This window comes from Pseudophryne corroboree, chromosome 1, assembly GCF_028390025.1.
Source record: "Pseudophryne corroboree isolate aPseCor3 chromosome 1, aPseCor3.hap2, whole genome shotgun sequence".
NCBI classification, from domain to species: domain Eukaryota; kingdom Metazoa; phylum Chordata; class Amphibia; order Anura; family Myobatrachidae; genus Pseudophryne; species Pseudophryne corroboree.
In genome coordinates this window covers 743,433,782-743,455,511 of record NC_086444.1, presented here as the reverse complement: position 1 = coordinate 743,455,511, position 21,730 = coordinate 743,433,782, and the positions used below count along the sequence as shown (strand labels likewise).

At 44.9% G+C, this 21,730-nt stretch overlaps 4 non-coding genes and 1 pseudogene across 4 annotated transcripts; all 5 read right to left on the bottom strand.

Annotated features, from left to right (window-relative positions):
- Positions 1-7,282: 7,282 nt before the first annotated feature.
- LOC134960156 (U2 spliceosomal RNA) lies at positions 7,283-7,472 on the bottom strand. The gene has a single exon (XR_010187710.1). It is a non-coding gene; the product is annotated as a U2 spliceosomal RNA (small nuclear RNA).
- Positions 7,473-9,015: 1,543 nt separating this feature from the next.
- Positions 9,016-9,195, bottom strand: LOC134960655 (U2 spliceosomal RNA; annotated as a pseudogene).
- An 8,201-nt stretch (positions 9,196-17,396) lies between these two features.
- On the bottom strand, positions 17,397-17,586 carry LOC134960278 (U2 spliceosomal RNA). The gene has a single exon (XR_010187731.1). It is a non-coding gene; the product is annotated as a U2 spliceosomal RNA (small nuclear RNA).
- A 1,535-nt stretch (positions 17,587-19,121) lies between these two features.
- LOC134960577 (U2 spliceosomal RNA) lies at positions 19,122-19,319 on the bottom strand. The gene has a single exon (XR_010187783.1). It is a non-coding gene; the product is annotated as a U2 spliceosomal RNA (small nuclear RNA).
- A 1,532-nt stretch (positions 19,320-20,851) lies between these two features.
- Positions 20,852-21,041, bottom strand: LOC134960134 (U2 spliceosomal RNA). Its single transcript, XR_010187706.1, has one exon. It is a non-coding gene; the product is annotated as a U2 spliceosomal RNA (small nuclear RNA).
- Positions 21,042-21,730: the final 689 nt, after the last annotated feature.

Here is a 21,730-nt window from a genome sequence, read left to right as displayed (position 1 = left end):
GGGCCTTCCATGGCTCCGTCTTCACAATCCTACAATTGATTGGACGACTACGCAAATCCTGGCATGGGGTTCCTCCTGTGCTGAGACATGTTTGTTTAAAGTATTGCCTGTCTGTTCTTCCTCCCCCAGGTCGTCTGATGTTCCACCTCCTCCATATCAAGATTTCACGGATGTGTTCAGTAAAGCTTCTGCTGATAGCCTTCCTCCTCATAGAGAATGGGACTGTCCGATTGATCTCGTTCCAGGGAAGGTTCCACCTCGAGGCCGAACTTATCCGTTGTCACTGCCTGAGACGCATTCTATGGAGGAATATATTAAAGAGAACCTAGCAAAGGGGTTCATTCGACCTTCTTCTTCTCCAGCCGACGCAGGCTTCTTTTTTGTAAAAAAGAAAGATGGTGGTCTGAGGCCGTGCATCGACTACAGAGGTTTGAACGACATTACCATCAAGAACCGTTATCCTTTACCCCTGATTACTGAGCTCTTTGACAGAGTTAGCGGAGCTACCATCTTTACAAAGCTGGACTTGCGAGGTGCATACAATCTCATCCGGATCTGTGAGGGTGACGAGTGGAAGACCGCCTTTAACACCCGTGACGGACATTATGAGTACCTCGTCATGCCCTTCGGATTGAGCAATGCTCCAGCTGTCTTCCAGCATTTTGTCAATGAGATCTTCAGAGACATTCTATACCGTCATGTCGTGGTCTATCTAGACGATATCCTCATTTTTGCCAACGATTTAGAGGAACATCGTTTTTGGGTTAAAGAGGTTCAGTCCCGTCTCCGTGTCAATCATCTCTATTGCAAATTAGAAAAATGCGTCTTTGAAGTCAAGTCCATTCCGTTTCTAGGGTACATTGTGTCCGGTTCCGGACTAGAGATGGATCCTGAGAAACTACAAGCAATCCAAAATTGGCCGGTACCCTTAACCCTCAAAGGGGTCCAGAGGTTCTTAGGGTTCGCCAACTATTACCGAAAGTTTATACGAGACTTTTCCACCATTGTGGCGCCTATTACTGCTTTCACTAAGAAGGGTGCTAACCCGTCCAAGTGGTCTGAAGAAGCCATGCAAGCATTTCATCTTTTAAAACAAAGGTTCATCTCTGCGCCTGTTCTGAAACAGCCTGACATCGACTCTCCTTTCATCTTAGAGGTGGATGCCTCCTCCGTTGGAGTAGGAGCGGTGTTATCTCAGAGGGCTAAAGATGGCCATTTACACCCTTGCAGTTTCTTCTCCCGGAAGTTCTCCCAAGCTGAGCGCAACTATGCCATTGGCGACCAGGAGTTGCTAGCCATCAAGCTCGCTCTAGAAGAGTGGAGGTATCTGTTGGAGGGAGCTTCTCATTCAATCACCATACTTACAGACCACAAGAACCTTTTATACCTGAAGGGCGCACAATGTCTCAACCCTCGTCAGGCCAGATGGGCACTTTTCTTTTCCAGGTTCGACTTTAAACTCCAGTTCTGTCCGGGCTCTCAGAATCGCAAGGCCGATGCCCTTTCCCGCTCATGGGAGCAAGAAAATGAGTCAGAGTCTTCAGACAAGCATCCTATTATAAATCCGTTGGCATTCTCCACGGTAGGGATGGACTCTACGCCCCCATCAGGGAAAAGTTTTGTGAAGCCGATGCTAAGGAAGAAGCTCATGCATTGGGCCCATGCTTCCCGTTTTGCCGGACATACAGGTATCCAAAAAACCCTGGAGTTTATCTCTAGGTCCTATTGGTGGCCAACTCTGAAAAAGGATGTCTTGGAGTTTATTGCATCTTGCCCAAAGTGTGCCCAACATAAAGTATCCCGCCAGTCGCCTGCGGGGCAACTGGTTCCACTATCCGTTCCCCGTCGACCATGGACCCACTTGTCGATGGATTTCATTACAGACTTACCCATGTGCAACAAGTTCAATACCATCTGGGTGGTAGTTGACCGGTTCACCAAGATGGCACACTTCATTCCTCTCACCGGTCTTCCGTCAGCTTCCAAGTTGGCTCAAGTATTCATACAAGAGATCTTCCGACTCCACGGTCTTCCTGAAGAAATTATCTCAGATCGAGGAGTTCAATTCACAGCCAAATTCTGGCGAAGTTTATGTCAAGTCCTCCAAGTCAAGCTAAAGTTTTCCACGGCTTACCATCCTCAGACCAATGGTCAAACCGAGAGGGTGAATCAGGACTTGGAGGCCTTCCTCCGCATCTATGTGTCCTCCTCTCAAGATGACTGGGTTCAATTACTTCCCTGGGCCGAGTTCTGTCATAACAACCAGTATCATTCTTCATCTGCTTCAACACCATTCTTCACTAACTTTGGATTCCACCCTAAAGTCCCTGAGTTCCAACCGCTTCCAGCAACTTCTGTTCCCGCAGTGGATATCACCTTGCATCAGTTTGCCAATATCTGGAAGAGCGTACGATCAGCTCTGCTCAAGGCATCGTTCAGGTACAAGAAGTTTGCGGATAAGAAGCGTCGAGCAGTTCCTGCTCTCAAAGTGGGTGATCGGGTATGGTTATCCACAAAGAATTTGAGGTTAAGAGTTCCCAGTATGAAGTTTGCACCTCGCTATATCGGTCCTTTCAAGATTGAACAAGTCATCAATCCTGTTGCTTACAGACTTCAGTTGCCTCCCTTCTTAAAAATACCCAGGACATTCCATGTTTCCCTGTTGAAACCGCTGATCTTGAATCGGTTTCATTCCTCACTTCCTCCAACTCCGAAAGTCCAAACTCAACGAGGCGTTGAGTATGAAGTGGCCAAGATCCTGGACTCACGTCACCGTTACGGTCAACTACAGTATCTTATTGACTGGAAGGGTTACGGCCCTGAGGAACGTTCATGGACCAATGCTTCTGATGTCCATGCTCCTGCCTTGGTCCGGAGATTCCATTCCAAGTTTCCTCAAAAGCCAAAGAAGTGTCCTGGGGCCACTCCTAAAGGGGGGGGGTGCTGTCACGATCCGGGTATCTGGACGCCATTTCTTACCCATCAGATGCCTCCTAAGGCTGGCTCAGCGCTCCAGGACCGGATCCCATCTGTTATCCTAATGTTCACATTCCTGCGTCCTCTCCTGTCTCTCTGAGACGCTGTCACAGTAACGCCTTATTACATCTGGCATGGCGTCTCCCGCGGCCTCCGCCGCCGTCCCTGAGCTTCTGCATGCAGAGTGTCAGAGTGGCGATTACGTCAGCCGCGGCCTCCGCTGTGTCCGCGTGGTTGGATGTGCACTTGTCAGCCTGGCGTCTCCTGTCTCCAGTGGCCGGCGCCGCCATTACTGTTTTCATTACCACATGGATTACAAACCAAACTTCCCTCCAAGTGTCTGCATGGGCGCAGCCATCTTGGATTCTGTCAGCTGATCATTTCCTCCAATCTGTTGTCAGTATTGTTAATCTGCATAATTGCCTAGCCAATCCCTTCCTTGCTGCAGGTATAAATACACTGTGCCTGAGCAAGGAAGGCGTCAGTGCTTTGGTTGTCAAACCTAGTTCCTGTTTGTCTCTCTCCTGTGATTGTATTCCAGGTTCCAGCTCCTGTCTCAAGACTTCCACCATAGAGACCCGCACCAGCATTCCACCTGCGGTGTAGCCTGACTCTCCAATCCATTGTGGATTCATCTGTTTCCAGCTACAACATTACCTGCTTCCAGCTCAGCTTCCAGCAGAGTACAGCTTCCCTTAAAGGGCCGGTGTCCTTTCTACACTTTACCACTCTCCACCGGTATTATTATTTCTCCGCTCTCAAGTTCTACATTTCAGTTCATATTTCATCGCTCCCAAGTTCATTTATTATTTGACTGGTTCCAGCCAGTATCCACTCCGTGCTAACAACAGTCTGGTTCCAGCCAGTATCCACAGCAGCTGTTTTATCTTCAGCAACCCAGCTTTTCCTGGAACACCAGCTGGCACAATCCAGGGTTATCTCCATTGCTACAGTCGGGCCTGGTAAGGACTTTCCATCTAGAAGATCATAAGAACTATCTCACACTACCAGTGCCCTGTGGCTCCTGCCATCCTGTAGTACCCAGGAACTGTATTTATTCTTTGCTGACTTTTACGTTTTCTTTTACTGCTGCTGTGTTGCGGAGTTGTCATAATAAACATCATTGACTTTTATCCAAGTTGTCGTGGTCACGCCTTCGGGCAGTTATTATTCATGTTACTTACATGTCCAGGGGTCTGATACAACCTCCCAGGTTCCGGTACATCTCAGCCCCTACAACTGAGGCTGCCTCCCGTCAGCTCAGGCCCTCAGTTGTGACAGTAAGCACTGACCTAATGAATCCAGCCGGAGACCAGGATCAAGCGGCCAGGCCGATGCAAGAACTGGCAGCCTGACTAGAACATCAGGAGGCTGCACAGGGCCACATCATCCGCTGTCTCCAGGATCTCTCTACTCGGCTGGATGGGATTCAGACAACTCTCCGTGGATCAGGCGCGTCTGATGCGTCAACCACAGTGACTCCAGCTATAACCCCACCCACCTTACCCATTTCTGCTCCACGTCTTCATCTTCCAACGCCAGCAAAATTTGACGGATCTCCAAGATTTTGCAGGGGATTTCTCAACCAGTGTGAGATTCAGTTTGAGCTACAACCTGGCAATTTTCCCAGTGACCGTACAAAAATTGCCTACATTATTTCTCTTCTCAGTGGCTCAGCCCTTGATTGGGCATCACCGTTATGGGAGAGGTCCGACACCCTGCTATCTTCCTACACTGCCTTCGTGTCAACATTCAGGCGCATCTTCGACGAGCCAGGCCGGGTAACCTCAGCTTCATCCGAGATTCTCCGTTTACGCCAGGGGTCACGTACTGTAGGACAATATCTGATACAGTTCCAGATCCTGGCATCCGAACTGGCATGGAACGACGAGGCCCTGTATGCTGCATTCTGGCATGGCTTATCTGAGCGTATTAAAGATGAGTTAGCTACCAGAGACTTACCTTCTAAGTTAGATGAGCTAATCTCACTCTGCACGAAAGTTGATTTACGTTTCAGAGAGAGAGCAACTGAGCGTGGAAGATCATCTGCTCCAAAATCTTCTGCTCCTCCTCCTCGTCAACTGTCACCATCTAAAGATGAGCCCATGCAACTTGGCCGTTCCCGTTTAACTCCTGCTGAGCGCCGAAGACGTCTCTCCGAGTTTCTCTGTCTCTATTGTGCAGCTCCGTCTCACACCATTAATGCCTGTCCCAAACGTCCGGGAAACTCCAAATCCTAGCTCGCCAAGGAGAGGGCCGGCTAGGAGTAATGATCTCCTCTCCATCTCCTCAAGATTGTAATCTCCCAGTCTCGCTTCAAGTTGCTCAACGTTATCGGAACGTCATTGCCCTCCTTGATTCCGGAGCAGCTGGGAACTTTATTACCGAAGCCTATGTTAAACGGTGGTCCCTACCCACCGAGAGACTTCCTTCGTCCATTTCTTTAACTGCCGTGGATGGCAGCAAAATTTTTGATGCAGTTATTTCTTTAAGGACTCTACCAGTTCGTCTGAGAGTGGGAGTTCTTCATTCCGAACTTATTTCTTTTTTAGTGATTCCAAGAGCCACACATCCTGTGGTCCTGGGCCTTCCATGGCTCCGTCTTCACAATCCTACAATTGATTGGACGACTACGCAAATCCTGGCATGGGGTTCCTCCTGTGCTGAGACATGTTTGTTTAAAGTATTGCCTGTCTGTTCTTCCTCCCCCAGGTCGTCTGATGTTCCACCTCCTCCATATCAAGATTTCACGGATGTGTTCAGTAAAGCTTCTGCTGATATCCTTCCTCCTCATAGAGAATGGGACTGTCCGATTGATCTCGTTCCAGGGAAGGTTCCACCTCGAGGCCGAACTTATCCGTTGTCTCTGCCTGAGACGCATTCTATGGAGGAATATATTAAAGAGAACCTAGCAAAGGGGTTCATTCGACCTTCTTCTTCTCCAGCCGACGCAGGCTTCTTTTTTGTAAAAAAGAAAGATGGTGGTCTGAGGCCGTGCATCGACTACAGAGGTTTGAACGACATTACCATCAAGAACCGTTATCCTTTACCCCTGATTACTGAGCTCTTTGACAGAGTTAGCGGAGCTACCATCTTTACAAAGCTGGACTTGCGAGGTGCATACAATCTCATCCGGATCCGTGAGGGTGACGAGTGGAAGACCGCCTTTAACACCCGTGACGGACATTATGAGTACCTCGTCATGCCCTTCGGATTGAGCAATGCTCCAGCTGTCTTCCAGCATTTTGTCAATGAGATCTTCAGAGACATTCTATACCGTCATGTCGTGGTCTATCTAGACGATATCCTCATTTTTGCCAACGATTTAGAGGAACATCGTTTTTGGGTTAAAGAGGTTCAGTCCCGTCTCCGTGTCAATCATCTCTATTGCAAATTAGAAAAATGCGTCTTTGAAGTCAAGTCCATTCCGTTTCTAGGGTACATTGTGTCCGGTTCCGGACTAGAGATGGATCCTGAGAAACTACAAGCAATCCAAAATTGGCCGGTACCCTTAACCCTCAAAGGGGTCCAGAGGTTCTTAGGGTTCGCCAACTATTACCGAAAGTTTATACGAGACTTTTCCACCATTGTGGCGCCTATTACTGCTTTCACTAAGAAGGGTGCTAACCCGTCCAAGTGGTCTGAAGAAGCCATGCAAGCATTTCATCTTTTAAAACAAAGGTTCATCTCTGCGCCTGTTCTGAAACAGCCTGACATCGACTCTCCTTTCATCTTAGAGGTGGATGCCTCCTCCGTTGGAGTAGGAGCGGTGTTATCTCAGAGGGCTAAAGATGGCCATTTACACCCTTGCAGTTTCTTCTCCCGGAAGTTCTCCCAAGCTGAGCGCAACTATGCCATTGGCGACCAGGAGTTGCTAGCCATCAAGCTCGCTCTAGAAGAGTGGAGGTATCTGTTGGAGGGAGCTTCTCATTCAATCACCATACTTACAGACCACAAGAACCTTTTATACCTGAAGGGCGCACAATGTCCTACAACTGAGGCTGCCTCCCGTCAGCTCAGGCCCTCAGTTGTGACACAATTGTAGCGTTTTATAATGTTTTCACTAGAAGGCGTGAACTAGGAACACAGGAACTAGACACAAAATGCAACATTGCAGAGCAGATTTTAACTCCCTATATCAGTTATTACATTTTAAAAGATAATAATATTCCTGAATGCAAAGGTGCACCAAAGTAATCCTTTTGCAAATTGACAAATTTAGGTGGTGCAAGACATTGCAAAATGGACACGCAAGCATACTTAAAGATGAAAAGCAGCAATTGTCTATTTTTGGATGACAGAATAGGAAAGGTGCACCGGTCCTGGAAGTACTTCAATACTTGGTCAAAGCGTGGAGTGGACAGAGCAAGCTCTTTTCCCATCTCCATTTTCTAAAAATATATTTAATATATGGACCCCAGGTAGGGAGCCTATCAGATATTAAACTTATAAGAACAGATACTACACTTGCTCTTAGCCAAAAGCATCAGCGGCATACATGCCTGCTTTCCAGTCACTCCTGACACCTTATCTACATTTTGCACACCAACTCCTATCTGCCTAGGTGACAAGCAGGCACACCCCTACATTAGTCACTTGCTAGCTGGAGGCACAATTTGCATGTGCTTAGCCTCTGGAACACACCCACATGCCGGCTGACAGGCATCCGTCCTGGCTCCACGACTTTTGTCTGCACAATGCGGTCCATCAGACAGTGTGAAATCCTTCAACGGAATGTTCTCTAGTTCCACAGAATTCTCAGCATTTGAATGCTGTGACAAGAGGATTTAAACAGGCAGCTTGCAATTTCTGGAACTACAGTAGTGTTCTGGAATGTCTGATTTATGATCCGGTTTATATGATGTGTGTTCCTGTGTGCTTTCCATTTTGAAATGTCTTGCAATGGCCTAAATTTGATATTTTTGGAAAATGCTTACTTTGGTGCATCTTTGCATTCACTCATTGGGTTAATCTATTAAAATGTAACAACTGATAAAGGGACTTGATAGTTATTCTGCAATGTAACATTTTGTGTGTAGTTCGTGTCTGCTTAAATTGCACTAAATCTATTTAAAGCATTTTTATAGGCTGCAATTTGCACTCAGGGTGCTAGGTCTACCTAGGTTAGGTGCATTACTTGTAATTTCTAACTAACTGAGTGAATTCCCTATGCACAAATTAACTGCTTTATTAATTACTTAATTTTTAGATTAGGTCTTTTCCAGCCTTCACTTTTGGGCATTGTTTTATTGTCAGAAAGGCCGTAGGAGGATAAAACTTACTCCATTAGAAGAAACCAGAAAAATAAGATGCTTCATAGAGAATAACTCCTCCCTCCTGCTGCTTCTCCCCCCGACTGAAGTCAGTGAACAAATGCAGACCTATAGAATGTTGCCAAGTAATGGTGACATCATCGTTCCATGATGTCACTATTAGCAGCTGCATTCTTTAGAGCTGCAGCTAATGGCTGGAATCAGTTGGAGGGAGGGGCAGCAGTAGGAGGGAGTTGTTCTTTGTGAAGCATCATTTTTTATTTGCAGGCTCCTAATCTTGCAGAATTTGCAACTCCTGCTTCTGGTCTGCATGCAAAACAATACCCACCAATGAGGCCCCAATAGGCCACACTCCAGAAATCCAGTAAGTCATTAAGTATTTTATTTCTGAGTAGGTAATGAAGCTAGTTTGTTTCGGAAATAAAAGTAAGCCATGAAATCCATGTAGGCCTAACATTCTGAGTATATGTATATGTAGTACTATACATGTAGTACCATTGTAGCATTTAATAATGTTTTCACTAGAAGGAGTGAAATACACAGAGTCAGGAACTAGACACAAAATGCAACATTGCAGAGCAGATTTTAACTCCCATTATTTGTTGTTACATTTTAAAAGATAATAATATTCATGAATGCAAAGGTGCACCAAAGTAATCCTTTTGCAAATTGACAAATTTAGGTGGTGCAAGACATTGCAAAACGGACACGCAAGCACACTTAAAGATGAAAAGCAGCAATTGTCTATTTTTGGATGACAGAATAGGAAAGGTGCACCGGTCCTGGAAGTACTTCAATACTTGGTCAAAGCGTGGAGTGGACAGAGCAAGGTTTTTTCCCATCTCCCTGTTCTAAAAATATATTTAATATATGGCCTCCAGATAGGGAGCCTATCAGATATTAATTTATAAGAACAGATACTACACTTGCCAAAAACATCAGCGGCCTACATGCCTGCTTGCCAGTCCCTCCTGACACCCTATCTACATTTTGCACACCAACTCCTATCTGCCTAGGTGACAAGCAGGCACACCCCTGCGTTTGTCACTTGCTAGCTGGAGGCATAATTTGCATGTGCTTAGCCTCTGGAACACACCCACAAGCCGGCTGACAGGCATCCGTCCTGGCTCCATGACTTTAATCTGCACAATGTGGTCCATCAGACAGTATGAAATCCTTCAACGGAATGTTCTCTAGTTCCATGGAATTCTCAGCATTTGAATGCTGTGGCAAGGGGATTTAAACAGGCAGCTTGCAATTTCTGAAACTACAGTAGTGTTCTGGAATGTCTGATTTATTATCCGGGTTATATGATGTGTGTGCCTGTGTGCTTTCCATTTTGAAATGTCTTGCAATGGCCTAAATTTGATATTTTTGGAAAATGTTTACTTTGGTGCATCTTTGCATTCACTCATTGGGTTAATCTATTAAAATGTAACAACTGATAAAGGGACTTGATAGTTATTCTGCAATGTAACATTTTGTGTGTAGTTCGTGTCTGCTTAAATTGCACTAAGTCTATTTAAAGCATTTTTATAGGCTGCAATTGGCACTCAGGGTGCTAGGCCTACCTAGGTTAGGTGCATTACTTGTAATTTCTAACTAACTGAGTTAATTCCTTTTGCACAAATTAACTGCTTAATTAATTATTTATTTCATTTCTGGATTAGGTATTTTCCAGCCTTCACTTTTGGGCATTTATTTACTGTCAGAAAGGATGTAGGAGAATAACACTGACTCCATAAGAAGAAACCAGAAAAAATGATGCTTCACAGAGAATAACTCCTCCCTCCTGCTGCCCGTCCCCCCAACTGAAGTCAGTGAACAAGTGCAGGCCTATAGAATGCTGCCAAGCAATGGTGACATCATCATTCCATGATGTCACTATTAGCAGCTGCATTCTCTAGGGCTGCACTAATGGCTGGAATCAGTTGGAGGGAGGGGCAGCAGTAGGAGGGAGTTGTTCTTTGTGAAGCATCATTTTTTATTTGCAGGCTCCTAATCTTGCAGAATTTGCAACTCCTGCTTCTGGTCTGCATACAAAACAATGACCATCAATAATGGCCCGATAGGCCACACTCCAGAAATCAGTAAGACATTAAGTATTTTATTTCTGAGTAGGTAATGAAGCTAGTTTGTTCGTAACTAAAAGTAAGCCATGAAATCCAGGTAGGCCTCCCATTCTGAATATATGTGTATGTAGTTTTATACACGTACTACAATTGTAGCGTTTTATAATGTTTTCACTAGAAGGCGTGAAATACACACAGGAACTAGACACAAAATGCTACATTGCAGAGCAGATTTTAACTCCCTATATCAGTTATTACATTTTTTTTTTTTTAACATCAATAGTTTTTATTGATATTTATATTGAATGCAAAAAGACAAAAAAGGAGGGGGTACAGAAAAAAGAATAGGGTGGGGAGGGATGTACACGTCAAAAAAATGCAACATACATATAGAACAGATAACATAACACTAAGTAGGCATACAGGTATCCTAGTCATGTTAACGGTTTGAAGTGCGCATAGCTAATTCAATATGGTTTCTCTACTCCGTCTCTAGTATCCGGTGGGGATCGGTTGACAACATTATAAGTGTAATATCTAGTGAAAACCAGAGGGGAAAGTATGAGAGATAGAGCACTCAAGAAGTAGAAGGTTTCTCATTCAGGCTGAATTGTAAGGGGGACGTCATCCCCGGGTGTGATATGAGGGCAGAGCCTTCCCCCTCCGTGACGTATTCATGCCAATGGAACCATTTCACAATGGGAGAGGAAGCAGAAGAGGAATAAGGCACACATTCAGTTTCCATAGTATAATGGAAATTAACTTTATGAAACACCTTTAGAGCAGGGGGGACCACTGCCTGCTTCCAGGCTTGGGCCAAGGTTGCCCTTGCTGCTATACAGATGTATCCCAACAAGTAACTCTGGGAGGCTGATACCTCCAGGGGATACACATGTAGGAGATCCAGAGCTGGGGACTGGCTTAAAGATAGGCCTAGAACTTTATTTATCAGCGTAAATACTTCTGCCAGAAAGTTTGGAGAAGGGGACACGACCAGAAAATATGGTACACATGCCCTATCTCTCCGCAATTTCTCTAACATAGTGGTGAGCAGGCAGGCCAGAAGGTGTGCAGTCTGTCTGGGGTCAGGTATAATCTATTTAGTAATTTAATATGCATTTCTGAATGGTTTAAACAGCGAGACATGCGAAATGTTAAACAATATAATTTCTCCCATTGTGACTCTGCTATGGGAATGCCCAAGTACCCCTCCCAGCGCCTCTGAGCATTAGACTTTTGGTATGGGACTAATAAGATGAGTGTATTGTATCAATAAGTGATATCTTTAGTTGATGAAGATAATACCACGCGGGATCGAATAGACTGAACCAGAGAGCTGGGGGGAGTTTGTACGGTGGGTAGACTTTGGAACCAGTGTCTGATTTGAAAATAGTGAAACAGTTCAGTACTTGGGAGGGAGAATTTATCGTGCAATTGGGCGAATGAAAGGAAAGTAGTTCCATCTAATAAGTCTCCAAGGGTATGAATATTACAAGCAGTCCACGTAGAGATATGTATGTTGGGAATTAACTTACTCACTGCTTTAAGTGAAAGGGTCGTGTGGGGGGTAGTAATGCCAGGAAGTTTACTCATCAAATTATCCCATATTCGTAAAGAAGAAGCCGTAGAGGGAAGAACATTCAAACCATTGGGACGGAGGACCTTAGGAGTCCACAGCAAATCTGCTAAGGGGTATCCTATGCACCCGACCTCCTCAATATGAGCCCAGAGGGGTGCGGGATTGGAGATGTTCCAAGATTTCAGTTGGGCAAGCACACAAGCTTCCTGATACATACTTAGGTCAGGCAATGCGAGGCCTCCTCTGTGTCGGGGAAGAATCATTCTAGCATGTGCCAGTTTTGGGGGGTGCGATTTCCACAGGTATCTCGTCAGAACAACTCTGCATTTATCGAGATATGGTTTGGGGAAAGAATAAGGTATAGTGCGAAATAAATACATAAGTTTGGGTAATAAGGACATTTTAAAGGCAGATAAACGTCCCAGCCAGGATATCTCATACAGCAACCACGAGGATGTCAGGTTCTGGAGAGTGAGTATCAGGGGGGGGGGGGGGATTTAAATCGAACACAGCAGAGGAGGTAGGGGGGATATGTATCCCGAGGTATGTAAGTGAGTTAAGTTTCCAGTTGTATGGGTATTGAGAACGTAAAGCAGCCGTGAGTGTATCGGGTAATTGGACAGGCAAAGCGTCGGTTTTAGTTGTATTCAGTTTGTAGTATGATGCCTCACTGAAGTTCTGTAATATGGAATGTAGATGCGGGAGAGAAGAGGAGGGTTGAGATACGAAGAGGAGAACGTCGTCGGCAAGAGACACAACTTATGGGAGAGTCCGCCATGGGTCAGGCCGGGGAATGCAGCATCTGCTCTAATTTTAGCTGCCAGGGGTTCAATACCAAGAGCATATATCAAAGGTGAGAGAGGGCAGGGAAGGCATCCGACAAGAATCCGTTGCTAAAAACTCTTGCTGACGGTAAGGTATATAATGCTAAGATTGACGCCAAAATCTGGGCCGAGAAGCCAAATTTAACCAAAACAGTACGCATATATAGCCAATTCAGTCTGTCGAACGCCTTCTCAGCATCCAATGAGAGTAACAAAAATCCCTCTGTGCCAGGGGCCCTATCTATCAGGTTAAAAACTCTGCGGGTATTGTCAGAGGCCTGTCTGCCAGGTACAAACCCAACTTGATCAGGGTGAATCAACAGCGGTAAATAAACACTAAGTCGGGATGCTATCAATTTAGCATAGAGCTTAACATCACTATTAAGTAATGCAATTGGTCTGTAATTGTGACAGTGGGCAGGGTCTTTCCCAGGTTTGGGGATAGCTACTACCTGAGCCTCCAGCATTTCTTTAGGGAAGGTACCAGTCCTAGTTATCTCATTAAACAGAGCGGTCAAAGTGGGGGAGAGACGGTCTGCAAAGGAAGCATAGAAGTCGTTAATAAACCCATCGGGGCCAGGGGCTTTATCCTTAGGGAGGGATTTAATCGTGGATTCGACCTCTATTACGGTCCAAGGAGCATTTAAGGTGTCCAGCTGATCATGGGTTAGGGTAGGGAGATTGATAGAAGAAAGGAACGCTTGTATAGAGTCAGGGGAAGGCTGGAATGTGAGGGGGTCAGAATGCAAGTTGTACAGTTTAGTATAATAGTCTGCGAATTGGTTAGCAATATCTAAGGGGTTAGCAAGCTTAGAGCCTGTGGAGGAAAGGATGAATTTAATTCTGTTGCGAGCTTGTTGGACACGTAGTCTGCGGGCTAGCATTTTACCGGGTCTGTTACCTACTAAATAGAATTTCTGTCGTAGTCTATTGAGAGCTATTTGGGTTCTAAAAACCAAGAGTTTTTGTAGTTGGCTGCGGATGTCAGCAAGTTCCTTACGTAAAAGTCGGGTGGGGTGCTTCTTATTCTTGTCTTCAGCTATTTTAAGTCTCTGTTCAAGGTCTAGTTGGAGTCTTTTGGCTTGCTTTTTAAGCGTAGCTCCAGCCTGAATAGCGGAGCCGCGGACAACCGCTTTTAACGCACACCAGTAGTTTGGTAAAGATGTGTCCGAAGGGGAATTGGTATCTGTATACAGGGACAAGCTGTCTGAGATAATCTTTTTGGCCAGCGCGTCATGTAACAAATGGGGAGATAGTCGCCATGGTCTGGGGGGCACGGGAGCAGGCCCAATGTGCCACTTCCAGAATAACGGAGCATGGTCGGACCAGGTGATAGGTAGGATATCCACCGCACCAGACTCCTGTAAGGTCCATTTATCGCATAACACGAGGTCAATTCGTGAATATGAATTGTGAACTGGTGAAAAGAACGTGTAGTCTCTACCTGAGGGGTTACGAATTCGCCAAATGTCATATAAGTCAAACTCCGCTACCACATTACGCAGCGCTAGTGAGGGGCCAGAGCGAGTTTTAGGTGTAGTTGAAGGGGGCTGGGACGATTTATCTAGTTTGGGATCCAGTACTAAGTTAAAGTCTCCTAGGAGAATTAGGGAGCCGACCCGGACCTTCTGGATAAGCAAGCATAGCTTCCGAATAAAGGCCACTTGGTTCGAGTTAGGTGCGTATAGAGAGACTATTGTGACGGATTTACCCTCCAAAATACCCGTGAGAATTAAGTACCGGCCTGCTTTATCTGCAATTTGGGAGTGGAGAGTAAAGGGGACACCATTTCTAAACAGCAGAGCTACTCCGTTTCTTTTAAAGGGTCCGTTAGCGAAATATCCAGTAGTGAACCTATGATCTTTCAATACAGGGGGGTTATGTGAGGAAAAGTGAGTTTCTTGTAGGACAACTATATCGGCTTTATACTTATGAAAGGAGGATAGAGCTAATCTACGTTTGTTGGGGGAGTTTAAGCCCTTAACGTTCAATGAGAGAATACCAACCATACCTATTCAGTTAAAACATCATGCAAGTGACGGCATCCCATCTGGATGGGGGGGGGAGAGGGGGACGACACAAAAATCATGGAAACGGGGCAATATGCGTAGACAAAGTAAAACAAAAGGGAAAGAAAAGTAAACCGACCCAGTACATCGGGTCTGCATAGCTACTGCAGGGGAAAAATTAATGCAGTAGAGAAACGGGGGGCAGGCGGACTCTTCAATCCGCCCAGAGTCATTAAGAAAACAAACAGCTAATATGTAAGGGGAATAACTGCACATCTCCATCTAAACATATGTGGTACGCGGGGTATAAACACACATTAGAAAAACACAAGTATATCACAAAATAACATGGCGTATCTTGCTAGCGGGAACACATCCGTCTGCTGCAATCAGCGAATACTAGAAAGATAGGCCAGTAAACAGATAAACAGGTAAACTGGGGCGAGAGCTGAACGACCACATTTAAGTAGAGGAGTACGCGCTATAAGAATTAGTGGGAATAAGGTGTATCTCACCTAGAGGGGTTCGAGAACCGTAAGAGCAACAATAAACAGAATATAATATAGACGATAACTCTAACGAAATATAAAAAGGCATGTTAGAACAGACATTAATTACGTAATGCAATCACTCAGTGGACCATTCCGAGCGAGGAGGAGGACGTCTCTCATGAGAGGATGGTAGTTTCACCGAGATGTCCCAGTCCTCGAGCAGCTTCACTCCGGCTTCCAGTTCTGATATAATAAACGTAGAGCCGTCATAAAATACAATCAGCTTCACTGGAAAGCCCCACCTATATCGGATATCTTGGGCCCGGAGGGCGGTGGTAATCGGGGCTAAACTGCGTCTTTTAGAAAGGGTGATTGCGGAAAAGTCCGGAAACAGTTGCAAGCCTCCCAGGGTATCAGAGTTCTCTGCATCTCGAGTAGCTTGGAGAATACGTTCCTTAACGGTGAAGAAGTGTACCCGGAGTAATGTATCTCTAGGTAAGGAGCTGGAGAGGAACCGAGGTTTAGGAAGACGATGAATCCTGTCAATGAGCAGCTCCGCATCGGGTGCTTCAGGTAGCAGTTTACGGAACAGGGCCATCGCATATTTCGTCAGATCGGAGTTATCGACCGAATCGGGTATTCCACGTATCTTAATATTGTTCCGTCTGGAGCGGTCCTCCATATCTGCCATTTTGTTTTTAAACGTGTCCAACTCGTTTTGTTGTTGATCGTGAGCTGTAATGAGATCATTATGTGACGTCACCAATTCTTCCAGTTTACGCTCTAGAGTGTCGGTTCTATCACCAATGGCTGTCAGCTCAACCTTAACTTCCCGTATAGCAGCTGTGAGGTCGCGAGTTAAGTCCGATTTGAAGGCTGTTAAGACCTGGCAAAGGGTCTTCACGGTAAGGGGAGCGTCAGAGCTCGGGTCTACGCCCGACACTGAGAGCGAGCTGGTCAGATCAGATGCATTCGGGCTTTTCGTGGAGGGGGCCGACACTCCTCGAGGTGGCGGGGACGCCTGATATTGTTTCCGAATCGGGAGAGATACCTGAGGAGGTGGCGTGCCCTTTGCTTTTTTAGGCGCCATATTGAGATAGAGGGGGGAAAAAATGGAGAAAAATAAATGCTCCGAGGATAATGCAGCAGCTGGATCCCTCTAGGCTGATGTGTTATAAAGTAGACAGGATGCTGATTTTCAGACGTATTCCCATGTTAAACGGTAAGACTCTGGGCGGAGAGGGCACATATTAGGGGTCACATCTTGCCGGGCTGTATGAGTATAGAGACGAGGGCTGCCTCAAGCTCGATAATGATGGTAGGAAAGCTCCAGGCAGGGCTGAGAGTAGTGACAGATTAGTATAGGAGGGCACGGTGAGATAGCAGAGCGTATTGCAGTGGCTGCAACCAGCAGCTTATTATATGTCTTCAATAAGTAGAGGCTGCTTACAGATGCACAGCATACAGGATGTGTGGGCTAAGAGGTTACCACAGAGCAGCTATGTAGCAGCCCTGGGTTATGCTGCTTGTAATCTCAGGAGCTGCTAGAAGGTTTCCAAGATGGCCGCCACCAGAGTTAACAGGGCAGAGACTCCTCTTCCACTGGCTATTACATGCACAGGGAGGGAGCTATAGGCTCTCTGCAGGTACCTGAGGGTCTGGGGGGGGGGGTCTCCGCCGGTCAGGGTATGTGTAGTGCGCCCACAGGAGGTCCGCCGGGTCCCGCCGCGGCCGTGAGCGGGTCTCGGAGCTCGGCGCCGGGATGTCCCCAAACTCAAGGCCCCGGCTTCTGGAGGCAACGTAGGCCCCGTGCTCGGAACTGCGGAAATCAGCTCTCAGCGGTGCGGGAGGCCTCTCCGGGGAGCCCACAGCAGGCAGCAGCTCACTGGAGGGGATCAGGAGTCAGCCGAGGCTAATACAGGGAGATTGTGGCTATTTTAAAGCTCTTATAAACAGGAGCTCCAGCTCAACGTGACCAAGCAGGACAGCGTCCAAGCCACGCCCCCAGTTATTACATTTTAAAAGATAATAATATTCCTGAATGCAAAGGTGCACCAAAGTAATCCTTTTGCAAATTGACAAATTTAGGTGGTGCAAGACATTGCAAAATGGACACGCAAGCATACTTAAAGATGAAAAGCAGCAATTGTCTATTTTTGGATGACAGAATAGGAAAGGTGCACCGGTCCTGGAAGTACTTCAATACTTGGTCAAAGCATGGAGTGGACAGAGCAAGGTTTTTTCCCATCTCCATTTTCTAAAAATATATTTAATATATGGACCCCAGGTAGGGAGCCTATCAGATATTAAACTTATAAGAACAGATACTACACTTGCTCTTAGCCAAAAGCATCAGCGGCATACATGCCTGCTTTCCAGTCCCTCCTGACACCCTATCTACATTTTGCACACCAACTCCTATCTGCCTAGGTGACAAGCAGGCACAACCCTACATTAGTCACTTGCTAGCTGGAGGCACAATTTGCATGTGCTTAGCCTCTGGAACACACCCACATGCCGGCTGACAGGCATCCGTCCTGGCTCCACGACTTTTGTCTGCACAATGCGGTCCATCAGACAGTGTGAAATCCTTCAACGGAATGTTCTCTAGTTCCACAGAATTCTCAGCATTTGAATGCTGTGACAAGAGGATTTAAACAGGCAGCTTGCAATTTCTGGAACTACAATAGTGTTCTGGAATGTCTGATTTATGATCCGGGTTATATGATGTGTGTGCTTGTGTGCTTTCCATTTTGAAATGTCTTGCAATGGCCTAAATTTGATATTTTGGAAAATGTTTACTTTGGTGCACCTTTGCATTCACTCATTGGGTTAATCTTTTAAAATGTATCAACTGATAAAGGGACTTGATAGTTATTCTGTAATGTAATATTTTGTGTCTAGTTCGTGTCTGCTTAAATTGCACTAATTCTATTTAAAGCATTTTTATAGGCTGCAATTTGCAACTCAGGGTGCTAGGCCTACCTAGGTTAGGTGCATTACTTGTAATTTCTAACTAACTGAGTGAATTCCCTATGCACAAATTAACTGCTTTATTAATTACTTAATTTTTAGATTAGGTCTTTTCCAGCCTTCACTTTTGGGCATTGTTTTATTGTCAGAAAGGCCGTAGGAGGATAAAACTTACTCCATTAGAAGAAACCAGAAAAATAAGATGCTTCACAGAGAATAACTCCTCCCTCCTGCTGCTTCTCCCCCCGACTGAAGTCAGTGAACAAATGCAGACCTATAGAATGTTGCCAAGTAATGGTGACATCATCGTTCCATGATGTCACTATTAGCAGCTGCATTCTTTAGAGCTGCAGCTAATGGCTGGAATCAGTTGGAGGGAGGGGCAGCAGTAGGAGGGAGTTGTTCTTTGTGAAGCATCATTTTTAATTTGCAGGCTCCTAATCTTGCAGAATTTGCAACTCCTGCTTCTGGTCTGCATACAAAACAATGCCCACCAATGAGGCCCCAAAAGGCCACACTCCAGAAATCCAGTAAGTCATTAAGTATTTTATTTCTGAGTAGGTTATGAAGCTAGTTTGTTTCGGAAATAAAAGTAAGCCATGAAATCCAGGTAGGCCTAACATTCTGAGTATATGTATATGTAGTACTATACATGTAGTACCATTGTAGCATTTAATAATGTTTTCACTAGAAGGACACAGAGTCAGGAACTAGACACAAAATGCAACATTGCAGAGCAGATTTTAACTACCATTATTTGTTGTTACATTTTAAAAGATAATAATATTCATGAATGCAAAGGTGCACCAAAGTAATCCTTTTGCAAATTGACAAATTTAGGTGGTGCAAGACATTGCAGAACGGACACGCAAGCACACTTAAAGATGAAAAGCAGCAATTGTCTATTTTTGGATGACAGAATAGGAAAGGTGCACCGGTCCTGGAAGTACTTCAATAATTGGTCAAAGCGTGGAGTGGACAGAGCAAGGTTTTTTCCCATCTCCCTGTTGTAAAAATATATTTAATATATGGCCTCCAGATAGGGAGCCTATCAGATATTAATTTATAAGAACAGATACTACACTTGCTCTTAGCCAAAAACATCAGCGGCCTACATGCCTGCTTGCCAGTCCCTCCTGACACCCTATCTACATTTTGCACACCAACTCCTATCTGCCTAGGTGACAAGCAGGCACACCCCTGCGTTTGTCACTTGCTAGCTGGAGGCATAATTTGCATGTGCTTAGCCTCTGGAACACACCCACAAGCCGGCTGACAGGCATCCGTCCTGGCTCCATGACTTTAATCTGCACAATGTGGTCCATCAGACAGTATGAAATCCTTCAACGGAATGTTCTCTAGTTCCATGGAATTCTCAGCATTTGAATGCTGTGGCAAGGGGATTTAAACAGGCAGCTTGCAATTTCTGAAACTACAGTAGTGTTCTGGAATGTCTGATTTATGATCCGGGTTATATGATGTGTGTGCCTGTGTGCTTTCCATTTTGAAATGTCTTGCAATGGCCTAAATTTGATATTTTTGGAAAATGTTTACTTTGGTGCATCTTTGCATTCACTCATTGGGTTAATCTATTAAAATGTAACAACTGATAAAGGGACTTGATAGTTATTCTGCAATGTAACATTTTGTGTGTAGTTCGTGTCTGCTTAAATTGCACTAAGTCTATTTAAAGCTTTTTTATAGGCTGCAATTGGCATTCAGGGTGCTAGGCCTACCTAGGTTAGGTGCATTACTTGTAATTTCTAACTAACTGAGTTAATTCCCTATGCACAAATTAACTGCTTAATTAATTATTTATTTCATTTCTGGATTAGGTATTTTCCAGCCTTCACTTTTGGGCATTTATTTACTGTCAGAAAGGATGTAGGAGAATAACACTGACTCCATAAGAAGAAACCAGAAAAAAATGATGCTTCACAGAGAATGACTCCTCCCTCCTGCTGCCCCTCCCCCCAACTGAAGTCAGTGAACAAGTGCAGGCCTATAGAATGCTGCCAAGCAATGGTGACATCATCATTCCATGATGTCACTATTAGCAGCTGCATTCTCTAGGGCTGCACTAATGGCTGGAATCAGTTGGAGGGAGGGGCAGCAGTAGGAGGGAGTTGTTCTTTGTGAAGCATAATTTTTTATTTGCTGGCTCCTAATCTTGCAGAATTTGCAACTCCTGCTTCTGGTCTGCATACAAAACAATGACCATCAATGATGGCCCGATAGGCCACACTCCAGAAATCCAGTAAGTCATTAAGTATTTTATTTCTGAGTAGGTAATGAAGCTAGTTTGTTCTTAACTAAAAGTAAGCCATGAAATCCAGGTAGGCCTCCCATTCTGAATATATGTGTATGTAGTTTTATACACGTACTACAATTGTAGCGTTTTATAATGTTTTCACTAGAAGGCGTGAAATACACACAGGAACTAGACACAAAATGCTACATTGCAGAGCAGATTTTAACTCCCTATATCAGTTATTACATTTTAAAAGATAATAATATTCCTGAATGCAAAGGTGCACCAAAGTAATCCTTTTGCAAATTGACAAATTTAGGTGGTGCAAGACATTGCAAAATGGACACGCAAGCATACTTAAAGATGAAAAGCAGCAATTGTCTATTTTTGGATGACAGAATAGGAAAGGTGCATCGGTCCTGGAAGTACTTCAATACTTGGTCAAAGCGTGGAGTGGACAGAGCAAGCTCTTTTCCCATCTCCATTTTCTAAAAATATATTTAATATATGGACCCCAGGTAGGGAGCCTATCAGATATTAAACTTATAAGAACAGATACTACACTTGGTCTTAGCCAAAAGCATCAGCGGCATACATGCCTGCTTTCCAGTCCCTCCTGACACCCTATCTACATTTTGCACACCAACTCCTATCTGCCTAGGTGACAAGCAGGCACACCCCTGCATTAGTCACTTGCTAGCTGGAGGCTCAATTTGCATGTGCTTAGCCTCTGGAACACACCCACATGCCGGCTGACAGGCATCCGTCCTGGCTCCACGACTTTTGTCTGCACAATGCGGTCCTTCAGACAGTGTGAAATCCTTCAACGGAATGTTCTCTAGTTCCACAGAATTCTCAGCATTTGAATGCTGTGACAAGAGGATTTAAACAGACAGCTTGCAATTTCGGGAACTACAATAGTGTTCTGGAATGTCTGATTTATGATCCGGGTTATATGATGTGTGTGCCTGTGTGCTTTCCATTTTGAAATGTCTTGCAATGGCCTAAATTTGATATTTTGGAAAATGTTTACTTTGGTGCACCTTTGCATTCACTCATTGGGTTAATCTTTTAAAATGTATCAACTGATAAAGGGACTTGATAGTTATTCTGTAATGTAATATTTTGTGTGTAGTTCGTGTCTGCTTAAATTGCACCAAATCTATTTAAAGCATTTTTATAGGCTGCAATTTGCACTCAGGGTGCTAGGCCTACCTAGGTTAGGTGCATTACTTGTAATTTCTAACTAACTGAGTGAATTCCCTATGCACAAATTAACTGC